Raw genomic sequence first — 17645 nt, forward strand, 5'->3', positions numbered from 1 at the left:
ATTGATTTTTATAATTTGTATTGGAAACAACATTGTCATATGTCTTTTCATGGATCTAAATAGTACGAAACCTCGCTTTATTATTCGAGTTAAAATCCTCAAATTTGGTATAATAGTGACTTTTTCGTTTTTCATGTAGTTTGATATTACGTATATATATTCATTTTTACCAATATTTCGATACTAATTCATGTAGTGTCACGATATGTGATTTGGCCTTCAAATCTCAGAATTTCGCATAATATTGCATTTTAAGCAAGTTTTCTTGCATTTTGTTTCGTATGAGAAATAATCGAATTTAGCAATATTTTGACGTTTATCATTACCTTTTCCTTTATGTGATTTAATCAAATATCATCGAATTAGGCAATATTTTGCCGTTTTTCCACGTTTTTGTGAATTTTCAGTTTATTAGTATTAATTCATTAAATATACAATAAAAAGGATGCAAACACATAATTGATTAGATAGTAACCTTAAATACTTCATTTTCAATCATCTATTTGTTTCTCGTTAAAATACTGAGTAAGATATTGAAAAGGGGAGAAGTTCGGTTTTTATTGCATATATCGACGTTTCAGCCGGAATAGAGCGGTTTTACGTGTACATCTTCCATCGGTAATATAAACGGAAAATCAGGAACATTTTAGTTAATTCTAATGAAAACACATTGATTTTTATAATTTGTATTGGAAACAACATTGTCATATGTCTTTTCATGGATCTAAATAGTACGAAACCTCGCTTTATGATTCGAAGTTAAAATCCTCAAATTTGGTATAATAGTGACTTTTTCGTTTTTCATGTAGTTTGATATTACGTAAATATATTCATTTTTACCAATATTTCGATACTATTTCATGTAGTATAACGATATGTGATTTGGCCTTCAAATCTCAGAATTTCGCATAATATTGCATTTTAAGCAAGTTTTCTTGCATTTTGTTTCGTATGAGAAATCATCGAATTTAGCAATATTTTGACGTTTATCATTCCCTTTTCCTTTATGTGATTTAATCAAAATATCATCAAATTAAGCAATATTTTGCCGTTTTTCCTCGTTTTTGTGAATTTTCAGTTTATTAGTATTATCTCAATAAATATACAATTAAAATGATGCAAACACATAATTGATTAGATTATAACCTTAAATACTTCATTTTCAATCATATATTTGTTTCTCTTTAAAATACTGAGTAAGATATTGAAAAGGGGGAGAAGTTCTGTTTTTATTGCATATATCGACGTTTCAGCCGGATTAGAGCGGTTTTACGTGTACATCTTCCATCGGTAATATAAACGGAAAATCAGGAACATTTCAGTTAATTCTAATGAAAACACATTGATTTTTATCATTTGTATTGGAAACAACATTGTCATATGTCTTTTCTTGGATCTAAATAATACGAAACCTTGCATTATGATTCCAAGTTAAAATCCTCAAATTTCGTATAATCGTGACTTTTTTCACGTTTTTCATGTAGTTTGATATTACGTAAATATATTCACTTTTACCAATATTTCGATACTATTTCAAGTAGTATCACGATATGTGATTTGGCCTTCAAATCTCAGAATTTCGCATAATATTGCCTTTTAAGCAAGTTTTCTTGCATTTTGTTTCGTACGAGAAATCATCGAATTTAGCAATATTTTGACGTTTATCATTCCCTTTTCCTTTATGTGATTCAATCAAAATATCATCGAATTAGGCAATATTTTGCCGTTTTTCCACGTTTTTGTGAATTTTCAGTTTATTAGTATTAACTCAATAAATATACAATCAAAATGATGCAAACACATAATTGATTAGATTATAACCTTAAATACTTCATTTTCAATCATCTATTTGTTTCTCTTTAAAATATTGAGTAAGATATTGAAAAGGGGGAGAAGTTCTGTTTTTATTGCATATATCGACGTTTCAGCCGGATTAGAGCGGTTTTACGTGTACATCTTCCATCGGTAATATGAACGGAAAATCAGGAACATTTCAGTTAATTCTAATGAAAACACATTGATTTTTATCATTTGTATTGGAAACAACATTGTCATATGTCTTTTCTTGGATCTAAATAATACGAAACCTTGCATTATGATTCGAAGTTAAAATCCTCAAATTTGGTATAATCATGACTTTTTCACGTTTTTCATGTAGTTTGATATTACGTATATATATTCAATTTTACCAATATTTCGATACTAATTCATGTAGTGTCACGATATGTGATTTGGCCTTCAAATCTCAGAATTTCGCATAATATTGCATTTTAAGCAAGTTTTCTTGCATTTTGTTTCGTATGAGAAATCATCGAATTTAGCAATATTTTGACGTTTATCATTACCTTTTCCTTTATGTGATTTAATCAAAATATCATCGAATTAGGCAATATTTTGCCGGTTTTCCACGTTTTTGTGAATTTTCAGTTTATTAGTATTAATTCATTAAATATACAATAAAAATGATGCAAACACATAATTGATTAGATAGTAACCTTAAATACTTCATTTTCAATCATCTATTTGTTTCTCGTTAAAATACTGAGTAAGATATTGAAAAGGGGAAAAGTTCGGTTTTTATTGCATATATCGACGTTTCAGCCGGATTAGAGCGGTTTTACGTGTACATCTTCCATCGGTAATATAAACGGAAAATCAGGAACATTTTAGTTAATTCTAATGAAAACACATTGATTTTTATAATTTGTATTGGAAACAACATTGTCATATGTCTTTTCATGGATCTAAATAGTACGAAACCTCGCTTTATTATTCGAAGTTAAAATCCTCAAATTTGGTATAATAGTGACTTTTTTCGTTTTTCATGTAGTTTGATATTACGTATATATATTCATTTTTACCAATATTTCGATACTAATTCATGTAGTGTCACGATATGTGATTTGGCCTTCAAATCTCAGAATTTCGCATAATATTGCATTTTAAGCAAGTTTTCTTGCATTTTGTTTCGTATGAGAAATAATCGAATTTAGCAATATTTTGACGTTTATCATTACCTTTTCCTTTATGTGATTTAATCAAAATATCATCGAATTAGGCAATATTTTGCCGTTTTTCCACGTTTTTCTGAATTTTCAGTTTATTAGTATTAATTCATTAAATATACAATAAAAATGATGCAAACACATAATTGATTAGATAGTAACCTTAAATACTTCATTTTCAATCATCTATTTGTTTCTCGTTAAAATACTGAGTAAGATATTGAAAAGGGGAGAAGTTCGGTTTTTATTGCATATATCGACGTTTCAGCCGGAATAGAGCGGTTTTACGTGTACATCTTCCATCGGTAATATAAACGGAAAATCAGGAACATTTTAGTTAATTCTAATGAAAACACATTGATTTTAAAAATTTGTATTGGAAACAACATTGTCATATGTCTTTTCATGGATCTAAATAGTACGAAACCTCGCTTTATGATTCGAAGTTAAAATCCTCAAATTTGGTATAATAGTGACTTTTTTCGTTTTTCATGTAGTTTGATATTACGTAAATATATTCATTTTTACCAATATTTCGATACTATTTCATGTAGTATAACGATATGTGATTTGGCCTTCAAATCTCAGAATTTCGCATAATATTGCATTTTAAGCAAGTTTTCTTGCATTTTGTTTCGTACGAGAAATCATCGAATTTAGCAATATTTTGACGTTTATCATTCCCTTTTCCTTTATGTGATTCAATCAAAATATCATCTAATTAGGCAATATTTTGCCGTTTTTCCACGTTTTTGTGAATTGTCAGTTTATTAGTATTAACTCAATAAATATACAATAAAAATGATGCAAACACATAATTGATTAGATTATAACCTTAAATACTTCATTTTCAATCATCTATTTGTTTCTCTTTAAAATATTGAGTAAGATATTGAAAAGGGGGAGAAGTTCTGTTTTTATTGCATATATCGACGTTTCAGCCGGATTAGAGCGGTTTTACGTCTACATCTTCCATCGGTAATATAAACGGAAAATCAGGAACATTTTAGTTAATTCTAATGAAAACACATTGATTTTTATAATTTGTATTGGAAACAACATTGTCATATGTCTTTTCATGGATCTAAATAGTACGAAACCTCGCTTTATTATTCGAAGTTAAAATCCTCAAATTTGGTATAATAGTGACTTTTTTCGTTTTTCATGTAGTTTGATATTACGTATATATATTCATTTTTACCAATATTTCGATACTAATTCATGTAGTGTCACGATATGTGATTTGGCCTTCAAATCTCAGAATTTCGCATAATATTGCATTTTAAGCAAGTTTTCTTGCATTTTGTTTCGTATGAGAAATAATCGAATTTAGCAATATTTTGACGTTTATCATTACCTTTTCCTTTATGTGATTTAATCAAAATATCATCGAATTAGGCAATATTTTGCCGTTTTTCCACGTTTTTGTGAATTTTCAGTTTATTAGTATTAATTCATTAAATATACAATAAAAATGATGCAAACACATAATTGTTTAGATAGTAACCTTAAATACTTCATTTTCAATCATCTATTTGTTTCTCGTTAAAATACTGAGTAAGATATTGAAAAGGGGAGAAGTTCGGTTTTTATTGCATATATCGACGTTTCAGCCGGAATAGAGCGGTTTTACGTGTACATCTTCCATCGGTAATATAAACGGAAAATCAGGAACATTTTAGTTAATTCTAATGAAAACACATTGATTTTTATAATTTGTATTGGAAACAACATTGTCATATGTCTTTTCATGGATCTAAATAGTACGAAACCTCGCTTTATGATTCGAAGTTAAAATCCTCAAATTTGGTATAATAGTGACTTTTTTCGTTTTTCATGTAGTTTGATATTACGTAAATATATTCATTTTTACCAATATTTCGATACTATTTCATGTAGTATAACGATATGTGATTTGGCCTTCAAATCTCAGAATTTCGCATAATATTGCATTTTAAGCAAGTTTTCTTGCATTTTGTTTCGTACGAGAAATCATCGAATTTAGCAATATTTTGACGTTTATCATTCCCTTTTCCTTTATGTGATTTAATCAAAATATCATCGAATTAGGCAATATTTTGCCGTTTTTCCACGTTTTTGTGAATTTTAAGTTTATTAGTATTAACTCAATAAATATACAATTAAAATGATGCAAACACATAATTGATTAGATTATAACCTTAAATACTTCATTTTCAATCATCTATTTGTTTCTCTTTAAAATACTGAGTAAGATATTGAAAAGGGGGAGAAGTTCTGTTTTTATTGCATATATCGACGTTTCAGCCGGATTAGAGCGGTTTTACGTGTACATCTTCCATCGGTAATATAAACGGAAAATCAGGAACATTTCAGTTAATTCTAATGAAAACACATTGATTTTTATCATTTGTATTGGAAACAACATTGTCATATGTCTTTTCTTGGATCTAAATAATACGAAACCTTGCATTATGATTCCAAGTTAAAATCCTCAAATTTCGTATAATCGTGACTTTTTTCACGTTTTTCATGTAGTTTGATATTACGTAAATATATTCACTTTTACCAATATTTCGATACTATTTCAAGTAGTATCACGATATGTGATTTGGCCTTCAAATCTCAGAATTTCGCATAATATTGCATTTTAAGCAAGTTTTCTTGCATTTTGTTTCGTACGAGAAATCATCGAATTTAGCAATATTTTGACGTTTATCATTCCCTTTTCCTTTATGTGATTTAATCAAAATATCATCGAATTAGGCAATATTTTGCCGTTTTTCCACGTTTTTGTGAATTTTAAGTTTATTAATATTAACTCAATAAATATACAATTAAAATGATGCAAACACATAATTGATTAGATTATAACCTTAAATACTTCATTTTCAATCATCTATTTGTTTCTCTTTAAAATACTGAGTAAGATATTGAATAGGGGGAGAAGTTCTGTTTTTATTGCATATATCGACGTTTCAGCCGGATTAAAGCGGTTTTACGTGTACATCTTCCATCGGTAATATAAACGGAAAATCAGGAACATTTCAGTTAATTCTAATGAAAACACATTGATTTTTATCATTTGTATTGGAAACAACATTGTCATATGTCTTTTCTTGGATCTAAATAATACGAAACCTTGCATTATGATTCCAAGTTAAAATCCTCAAATTTCGTATAATCGTGACTTTTCTCACGTTTTTCATGTAGTTTGATATTACGTAAATATATTCATTTTTAACAATATTTCGATACTATTTCAAGTATTATCACGATATGTGATTTGGCCTTCAAATCTCAGAATTTCGCATAATATTGCATTTTAAGGAAGTTTTCTTGCATTTTGTTTCGTATTAGAAATCATCGAATTTAGCAATATTTTGACGTTTATGATTCCCTTTTCCTTTATGTGATTTAATCAAAATATCATCGAATTAGGCAATATTTTGCCGTTTATCCACGTTTTTGTGAATTTTCAGTTTATTAGTATTAACTCAATAAATATACAATTAAAATGATGCAAACACATAATTGATTAGATTATAACCTTAAATACACCATTTTCAATCATCTATTTGTTTCTCTTTAAAATACTGAGTAAGATATTGAATAGGGGGAGAAGTTCTGTTTTTATTGCATATATCGACGTTTCAGCCGGATTAGAGCGGTTTTACGTGTACATCTTCCATCAGTAATATAAACGGAAAATCAGGAACATTTCAGTTAATTCTAATGAAAACACATTGATTTTTATCATTTGTATTGGAAACAACATTGTCATATGTCTTTTCTTGGATCTAAATAATACGAAACCTTGCATTATGATTCGAAGTTAAAATCCTCAAATTTCGTATAATCGTGACTTTTTTCACGTTTTTCATGTAGTTTGATATTACGTAAATATATTCACTTTTACCAATATTTCGATACTATTTCAAGTAGTATCACGATATGTGATTTGGCCTTCAAATCTCAGAATTTCGCATAATATTGCATTTTAAGCAAGTTTTCTTGCATTTTGTTTCGTACGAGAAATCATCGAATTTAGCAATATTTTGACGTTTATCATTCCCTTTTCCTTTATGTGATTCAATCAAAATATCATCGAATTAGGCAATATTTTGCCGTTTTTCCACGTTTTTGTGAATTTTCAGTTTATTAGTATTAACTCAATAAATATACAAAAAAAATAATGCAAACACATAATTGATTAGATAGTAACCTTAAATACTTCATTTTCAATCATCTATTTGTTTTTCGTTAAAATACTGAGTAAGATATTGAAAAGGGGAGAAGTTCGGTTTTTATTGCATATATCGACGTTTCAGCCGGAATAGAGCGGTTTTACGTGTACATATTCCATTGGTAATATAAACGGAAAATCAGAAACATTTCAGTTAATTCTAATGAAAACACATTGATTTTTATAATTTGTATTGGAAACAACATTGTCATATGTCTTTTCATGGATCTAAATAGTACGAAACCTCGCTTTATGATTCGAAGTTAAAATCCTCAAATTTGGTATAATAGTGACTTTTTTCACGTTTTTCATGTAGTTTGATATTACGTAAATATATTCATTTTTACCAATATTTCGATACTATTTCATGTAGTATCACGATATGTGATTTGGCCTTCAAATCTCAGAATTTCGCATAATATTGCATTTTAAGCAAGTTTTCTTGCATTTTGTTTCGTACGAGAAATCATCGAATTTAGCAATATTTTGACGTTTATCATTCCCTTTTCCTTTATGTGATTCAATCAAAATATCATCCAATTAGGCAATATTTTGCCGTTTTTCCACGTTTTTGTGAATTTTCAGTTTATTAGTATTAACTCAATAAATATACAATAAAAATGATGCAAACACATAATTGATTAGATTATAACCTTAAATACTTCATTTTCAATCATCTATTTGTTTCTCTTTAAAATACTGAGTAAGATATTGAAAAGGGGGAGAAGTTCTGTTTTTATTGCATATATCGACGTTTCAGCCGGATTAGAGCGGTTTTACGTGTACATCTTCCATCATTAATATAAACGGAAAATCAGGAACATTTCAGTTAATTCTAATGAAAACACATTGATTTTTATAATTTGTATTGGAAACAACATTGTCATATGTCTTTTCATGGATCTTAATGGTACGAAACCTCGCTTTATGATTCGAAGTTAAAATCCTCAAATTTGGTATAATAGTGACTTTTTTCACGTTTTTCATGTAGTTTGATATTACGTATATATATTCATTTTTACCAATATTTCGATACTAATTCATGTAGTGTCACGATATGTGATTTGGCCTTCAAATCTCAGAATTTCGCATAATATTGCATTTTAAGCAAGTTTTCTTGCATTTTGTTTCGTACGAGAAATCATCGAATTTAGCAATATTTTGACGTTTATCATTACCTTTTCCTTTATGTAATTTTAATCAAAATATCATCGAATTAGGCAATATTTTGCCGTTTTTCCACGTTTTTGTGAATTTTCAGTTTATTAGTATTAATTCATTAAATATACAATAAAAATGATGCAAACACATAATTGATTAGATAGTAACCTTAAATACTTCATTTTCAATCATCTATTTGTTTCTCGTTAAAATACTGAGTAAGATATTGAAAAGGGGAGAAGTTCGGTTTTTATTGCATATATCGACGTTTCAGCCGGAATAGAGCGGTTTTACGTGTACATATTCCATTGGTAATATAAACGGAAAATCAGAAACATTTCAGTTAATTCTAATGAAAACACATTGATTTTTATAATTTGTATTGGAAACAACATTGTCATATGTCTTTTCATGGATCTAAATAGTACGAAACCTCGCTTTATGATTCGAAGTTAAAATCCTCAAATTTGGTATAATAGTGACTTTTTTCACGTTTTTCATGTAGTTTGATATTACGTAAATATATTAATTTTTACCAATATTTCGATACTATTTCATGTTGTATCACGATATGTGATTTGGCCTTCAAATCTCAGAATTTCGCATAATATTGCATTTTAAGCAAGTTTTCTTGCATTTTGTTTCGTACGAGAAATCATCGAATTTAGCAATATTTTGACGTTTATCATTCCCTTTTCCTTTATGTGATTCAATCAAAATATCATCGAATTAGGCAATATTTTGCCGTTTTTCCACGTTTTTGTGAATTTTCAGTTTATTAGTATTAACTCAATAAATATACAATAAAAATGATGCAAACACATAATTGATTAGATTATAACCTTAAATACTTCATTTTCAATCATCTATTTGTTTCTCTTTAAAATACTGAGTAAGATATTGAAAAGGGGGAGAAGTTCTGTTTTTATTGCATATATCGACGTTTCAGCCGGATTAGAGCGGTTTTACGTGTACATCTTCCATCGGTAATATAAACGGAAAATCAGGAACATTTCAGTTAATTCTAATGAAAACACATTGATTTTTATAATTTGTATTGGAAACAACATTGTCATATGTCTTTTCATGGATCTTAATGGTACGAAACCTCGCTTTATGATTCGAAGTTAAAATCCTCAAATTTGGTATAATAGTGACTTTTTTCACGTTTTTCATGTAGTTTGATATTACGTATATATATTCATTTTTACCAATATTTCGATACTAATTCATGTAGTGTCACGATATGTGATTTGGCCTTCAAATCTCAGAATTTCGCATAATATTGCATTTTAAGCAAGTTTTCTTGCATTTTGTTTCGTACGAGAAATCATCGAATTTAGCAATATTTTGACGTTTATCATTACCTTTTCCTTTATGTAATTTTAATCAAAATATCATCGAATTAGGCAATATTTTGCCGTTTTTCCACGTTTTTGTGAATTTTCAGTTTATTAGTATTAATTCATTAAATATACAATAAAAATGATGCAAACACATAATTGATTAGATAGTAACCTTAAATACTTCATTTTCAATCATCTATTTGTTTCTCGTTAAAATACTGAGTAAGATATTGAAAAGGGGAGAAGTTCGGTTTTTATTGCATATATCGACGTTTCAGCCGGAATAGAGCGGTTTTACGTGTACATATTCCATCGGTAATATAAACGGAAAATCAGGAACATTTTAGTTAATTCTAATGAAAACACATTGATTTTTATAATTTGTATTGGAAACAACATTGTCATATGTCTTTTCATGGATCTAAATAGTACGAAACCTCGCTTTATGATTCGAAGTTAAAATCCTCAAATTTGGTATAATAGTGAATTTTTTCACGTTTTTCATGTAGTTTGATATTACGTAAATATATTCATTTTTACCAATATTTCGATACTATTTCATGTAGTATCACGATATGTGATTTGGCCTTCAAATCTCAGAATTTCGCATAATATTGCATTTTAAGCAAGTTTTCTTGCATTTTGTTTCGTACGAGAAATCATCGAATTTAGCAATATTTTGACGTTTATCATTCCCTTTTCCTTTATGTGATTCAATCAAAATATCATCGAATTAGGCAATATTTTGCCGTTTTTCCACGTTTTTGTGAATTTTCAGTTTATTAGTATTAACTCAATAAATATACAATAAAAATGATGCAAACACATAATTGATTAGATTATAACCTTAAATACTTCATTTTCAATCATCTATTTGTTTCTCTTTAAAATACTGAGTAAGATATTGAAAAGGGGGAGAAGTTCTGTTTTTATTGCATATATCGACGTTTCAGCCGGATTAGAGCGGTTTTACGTGTACATCTTCCATAGGTAATATAAACGGAAAATCAGGAACATTTCAGTTAATTCTAATGAAAACACATTGATTTTTATAATTTGTATTGGAAACAACATTGTCATATGTCTTTTCATGGATCTTAATGGTACGAAACCTCGCTTTATGATTCGAAGTTAAAATCCTCAAATTTGGTATAATAGTGACTTTTTTCACGTTTTTCATGTAGTTTGATATTACGTATATATATATTCATTTTTACCAATATTTCGATACTAATTCATGTAGTGTCACGATATGTGATTTGGCCTTCAAATCTCAGAATTTCGCATAATATTGCATTTTAAGCAAGTTTTCTTGCATTTTGTTTCGTACGAGAAATCATCGAATTTAGCAATATTTTGACGTTTATCATTACCTTTTCCTTTATGTAATTTTAATCAAAATATCATCGAATTAGGCAATATTTTGCCGTTTTTCCACGTTTTTGTGAATTTTCAGTTTATTAGTATTAATTCATTAAATATACAATAATAATGATGCAAACACATAATTGATTAGATAGTAACCTTAAATACTTCATTTTCAATCATCTATTTGTTTCTCGTTAAAATACTGAGTAAGATATTGAAAAGGGGAGAAGTTCGGTTTTTATTGCATATATCGACGTTTCAGCCGGAATAGAGCGGTTTTACGTGTACATATTCCATTGGTAATATAAACGGAAAATCAGAAACATTTCAGTTAATTCTAATGAAAACACATTGATTTTTATAATTTGTATTGGAAACAACATTGTCATATGTCTTTTCATGGATCTAAATAGTACGAAACCTCGCTTTATGATTCGAAGTTAAAATCCTCAAATTTGGTATAATAGTGACTTTTTTCACGTTTTTCATGTAGTTTGATATTACGTAAATATATTCATTTTTACCAATATTTCGATACTATTTCATGTAGTATCACGATATGTGATTTGGCCTTCAAATCTCAGAATTTCGCATAATATTGCATTTTAAGCAAGTTTTCTTGCATTTTGTTTCGTACGAGAAATCATCGAATTTAGCAATATTTTGACGTTTATCATTCCCTTTTCCTTTATGTGATTCAATCAAAATATCATCGAATTAGGCAATATTTTGCCGTTTTTCCACGTTTTTGTGAATTTTCAGTTTATTAGTATTAACTCAATAAATATACAATAAAAATGATGCAAACACATAATTGATTAGATTATAACCTTAAATACTTCATTTTCAATCATCTATTTGTTTCTCTTTAAAATACTGAGTAAGATATTGAAAAGGGGGAGAAGTTCTGTTTTTATTGCATATATCGACGTTTCAGCCGGATTAGAGCGGTTTTACGTGTACATCTTCCATCGGTAATATAAACGGAAAATCAGGAACATTTCAGTTAATTCTAATGAAAACACATTGATTTTTATAATTTGTATTGGAAACAACATTGTCATATGTCTTTTCATGGATCTTAATGGTACGAAACCTCGCTTTATGATTCGAAGTTAAAATCCTCAAATTTGGTATAATAGTGACTTTTTTCACGTTTTTCATGTAGTTTGATATTACGTATATATATTCATTTTTACCAATATTTCGATACTAATTCATGTAGTGTCACGATATGTGATTTGGCCTTCAAATCTCAGAATTTCGCATAATATTGCATTTTAAGCAAGTTTTCTTGCATTTTGTTTCGTACGAGAAATCATCGAATTTAGCAATATTTTGACGTTTATCATTACCTTTTCCTTTATGTAATTTTAATCAAAATATCATCGAATTAGGCAATATTTTGCCATTTTTCCACGTTTTTGTGAATTTTCAGTTTATTAGTATTAATTCATTAAATATACAATAAAAATGATGCAAACACATAATTGATTAGATAGTAACCTTAAATACTTCATTTTCAATCATCTATTTGTTTCTCGTTAAAATACTGAGTAAGATATTGAAAAGGGGAGAAGTTCGGTTTTTATTGCATATATCGACGTTTCAGCCGGAATAGAGCGGTTTTACGTGTACATATTCCATCGGTAATATAAACGGAAAATCAGGAACATTTTAGTTAATTCTAATGAAAACACATTGATTTTTATAATTTGTATTGGAAACAACATTGTCATATGTCTTTTCATGGATAGTACGAAACCTCGCTTTATGATTCGAAGTTAAAATCCTCAAATTTGGTATAATAGTGACTTTTTTCGTTTTTCATGTAGTTTGATATTACGTAAATATATTCATTTTTACCAATATTTCGATACTATTTCATGTAGTATCACGATCTGTGATTTGGCCTTCAAATCTCAGAATTTCGCATAATATTGCATTTTAAGCAAGTTTTCTTGCATTTTGTTTCGTACGAGAAATCATCGAATTTAGCAATATTTTGACGTTTATCATTCCCTTTTCCTTTATGTTATTTAATCAAAATATCATCAAATTAGGCAATATTTTGCCGTTTTTCCTCGTTTTTGTGAATTTTCAGTTTATTAGTATTAACTCAATAAATATACAATTAAAATGATGCAAACACATAATTGATTAGATTATAACCTTAAATACTTTATTTTCAATCATATATTTGTTTCTCTTTAAAATACTGAGTAAGATATTGAAAAGGGGGAGAAGTTCTGTTTTTATTGCATATATCGACGTTTCAGCCGGATTAGAGCGGTTTTACGTGTTCATCTTCCATCGGTAATATAAACGGAAAATCAGGAACATTTCAGTTAATTCTAATGAAAACACATTGATTTTTATCATTTGTATTGGAAACAACATTGTCATATGTCTTTTCTTGGATCTAAATAATACGAAACCTTGCATTATGATTCCAAGTTAAAATCCTCAAATTTCGTATAATCGTGACTTTTTTCACGTTTTTCATGTAGTTTGATATTACGTAAATATATTCACTTTTACCAATATTTCGATACTATTTCAAGTAGTATCACGATATGTGATTTGGCCTTCAAATCTCAGAATTTCGCATAATATTGCATTTTAAGCAAGTTTTCTTGCATTTTGTTTCGTACGAGAAATCATCGAATTTAGCAATATTTTGACGTTTATCATTCCCTTTTCCTTTATGTGATTCAATCAAAATATCATCGAATTAGGCAATATTTTGCCGTTTTTCCACGTTTTTGTGAATTTTCAGTTTATTAGTATTAACTCAATAAATATACAATAAAAATGATGCAAACACATAATTGATTAGATTATAACCTTAAATACTTCATTTTCAATCATCTATTTGTTTCTCTTTAAAATACTGAGTAAGATATTGAAAAGGTGGAGAAGTTCTGTTTTATTGCATATATCGACGTTTCAGCCGGATTAGAGCGGTTTTACGTGTACATCTTCCATCGGTAATATAAACGGAAAATCAGGAACATTTCAGTTAATTCTAATGAAAACACATTGATTTTTATAATTTGTATTGTAAACAACATTGTCATATGTCTTTTCATGGATCTAAATAGTACGAAACCTCGCTTTATGATTCGAAGTTAAAATCCTCAAATTTAGTATAATAGTGACTTTTTTTCACGTTTTTCATGTAGTTTGATATTACGTATATATATTCATTTTTACCAATATTTCGATACTAATTCATGTAGTGTCACGATATGTGATTTGGCCTTCAAATCTCAGAATTTCGAAATATATTGCATTTTAAGCAAGTTTTCTTGCATTTTGTTTCGTACGAGAAATCATCGAATTTAGCAATATTTTGACGTTTATCATTACCTTTTCCTTTATGTGATTTAATCAAAATATCATCGAATTAGGCAATATTTTGCCGTTTTTCCACGTTTTTGTGAATTTTCAGTTTATTAGTATTAATTCATTAAATATACAATAAAAATGATGCAAACACATAATTGATTAGATAGTAACTTAAATACTTCATTTTCAATCATCTATTTGTTTCTCGTTAAAATACTGAGTAAGATATTGAAAAGGGGAGAAGTTCGGTTTTTATTGCATATATCGACGTTTCAGCCGGAATAGAGCGATTTTACGTGTATATCTTCCATCGGTAATATAAACGGAAAATCAGGAACATTTCAGTTAATTCTAATGAAAACACATTGATTTTTATAATTTGTATTGGAAACAACATTGTCATATGTCTTTTCATGGATCTAAATAGTACGAAACCTCGCTTTATGATTCGAAGTTAAAATCCTCAAATTTGGTAAAATAGTGACTTTTTTGCACGTTTTTCATGTAGTTTGATATTACGTATATATATTCATTTTTACCAATATTTCGATACTAATTCATGTAGTGTCACGATATGTGATTTGGCCTTCAAATCTCAGAATTTCGCATAATATTGCATTTTAAGCAAGTTTTCTTGCATTTTGTTTCGTATGAGAAATCATCGAATTTAGCAACATTTTGACGTTTATCATTACCTTTTCCTTTATGTGATTTAATCAAAATATCATCGAATTAGGCAATATTTTGCCGTTTTTCCACGTTTTTGTGAATTTTCAGTTTATTAGTATTAATTCATTAAATATACAATAAAAATGATGCAAACACATAATTGATTAGATAGTAACCTTAAATACTTCATTTTCAATCATCTATTTGTTTCTCGTTAAAATACTGAGTAAGATATTGAAAAGGGGAGAAGTTCGGTTTTTATTGCATATATCGACGTTTCAGCCGGAATAGAGCGGTTTTACGTGTACATCTTCCATCGGTAATATAAACGGAAAATCAGGAACATTTCAGTTAATTCTAATGAAAACACATTGATTTTTATAATTTGTATTGGAAACAACATTGTCATATGTCTTTTCATGGATCTAAATAGTACGAAACCTCGCTTTATGATTCGAAGTTAAAATCCTCAAATTTGGTAAAATAGTGACTTTTTTCACGTTTTTCATGTAGTTTGATATTACGTATATATATTCATTTTTACCAATATTTCGATACTAATTCATGTAGTGTCACGATATGTGATTTGGCCTTCAAATCTCAGAATTTCGCATAATATTGCATTTTAAGCAAGTTTTCTTGCATTTTGTTTCGTATGAGAAATCATCGAATTTAGCAACATTTTGACGTTTATCATTACCTTTTCCTTTATGTGATTTAATCAAAATATCATCGAATTAGGCAATATTTTGCCGTTTTTCCACGTTTTTGTGAATTTTCAGTTTATTAGTATTAATTCATTAAATATACAATAAAAATGATGCAAACACATAATTGATTAGATAGTAACCTTAAATACTTCATTTTCAATCATCTCTTTGTTTCTCGTTAAAATACTGAGTAAGATATTGAAAAGGGGAGAAGTTCGGTTTTTATTGCATATATCGACGTTTCAGCCGGAATAGAGCGGTTTTACGTGTACATCTTCCATCGGTAATATAAACGGAAAATCAGGAACATTTCAGTTAATTCTAATGAAAACACATTGATTTTTATAATTTGTATTGGAAACAACATTGTCATATGTCTTTTCATGGATCTAAATAGTACGAAACCTCGCTTTATGATTCGAAGTTAAAATCCTCAAATTTGGTAAAATAGTGACTTTTTTTCACGTTTTTCATGTAGTTTGATATTACGTATATATATTCATTTTTACCAATATTTCGATACTAATTCATGTAGTGTCACGATATGTGATTTGGCCTTCAAATCTCAGAATTTCGCATAATATTGCATTTTAAGCAAGTTTTCTTGCATTTTGTTTCGTATGAGAAATCATCGAATTTAGCAACATTTTGACGTTTATCATTACCTTTTCCTTTATGTGATTTAATCAAAATATCATCGAATTAGGCAATATTTTGCCGTTTTTCCACGTTTTTGTGAATTTTCAGTTTATTAGTATTAATTCATTAAATGTACAATAAAAATGATGCAAACACATAATTGATTAGATAGTAACCTTAAATACTTCATTTTCAATCATCTATTTGTTTCTCGTTAAAATACTGAGTAAGATATTGAAAAGGGGAGAAGTTCGGTTTTTATTGCATATATCGACGTTTCAGCCGGAATAGAGCGGTTTTACGTGTACATTTTCCATCGGTAATATAAACGGAAAATCAGGAACATTTTAGTTAATTCTAATGAAAACACATTGATTTTTATAATTTGTATTGGAAACAACATTGTCATATGTCTTTTCATGGATCTAAATAGTACGAAACCTCGCTTTATGATTCGAAGTTAAAATCCTCAAATTTGGTAAAATAGTGACTTTTTTTCACGTTTTTCATGTAGTTTGATATTACGTATATATATTCATTTTTACCAATATTTCGATACTAATTCATGTAGTGTCACGATATGTGATTTGGCCTTCAAATCTCAGAATTTCGCATAATATTGCATTTTAAGCAAGTTTTCTTGCATTTTGTTTCGTATGAGAAATCATCGAATTTAGCAATATTTTGACGTTTATCATTACCTTTTCCTTTATGTGATTTAATCAAAATATCATCGAATTAGGCAATATTTTGCCGTTTTTCCACGTTTTTGTGAATTTTCAGTTTATTAGTATTAATTCATTAAATATACAATAAAAATGATGCAAACACATAATTGATTAGATAGTAACCTTAAATACTTCATTTTCAATCATCTATTTGTTTCTCGTTAAAATACTGAGTAAGATATTGAAAAGGGGAGAAGTTCGGTTTTTATTGCATATATCGACGTTTCAGCCGGAATAGAGCGGTTTTACGTGTACATCTTCCATCGGTAATATAAACGGAAAATCAGGAACATTTTAGTTAATTCTTATGAAAACACATTGATTTTTATAATTTGTATTGGAAACAACATTGTCATATGTATTTTCATGGATCTAAATAGTACGAAACCTCGCTTTATGATTCGAAGTTAAAATCCTCAAATTTGGTATAATAGTGACTTTTT

This window comes from Procambarus clarkii, chromosome 72, assembly GCF_040958095.1.
Source record: "Procambarus clarkii isolate CNS0578487 chromosome 72, FALCON_Pclarkii_2.0, whole genome shotgun sequence".
In the NCBI taxonomy this organism is placed as follows: Eukaryota; Metazoa; Arthropoda; class Malacostraca; order Decapoda; family Cambaridae; genus Procambarus; species Procambarus clarkii.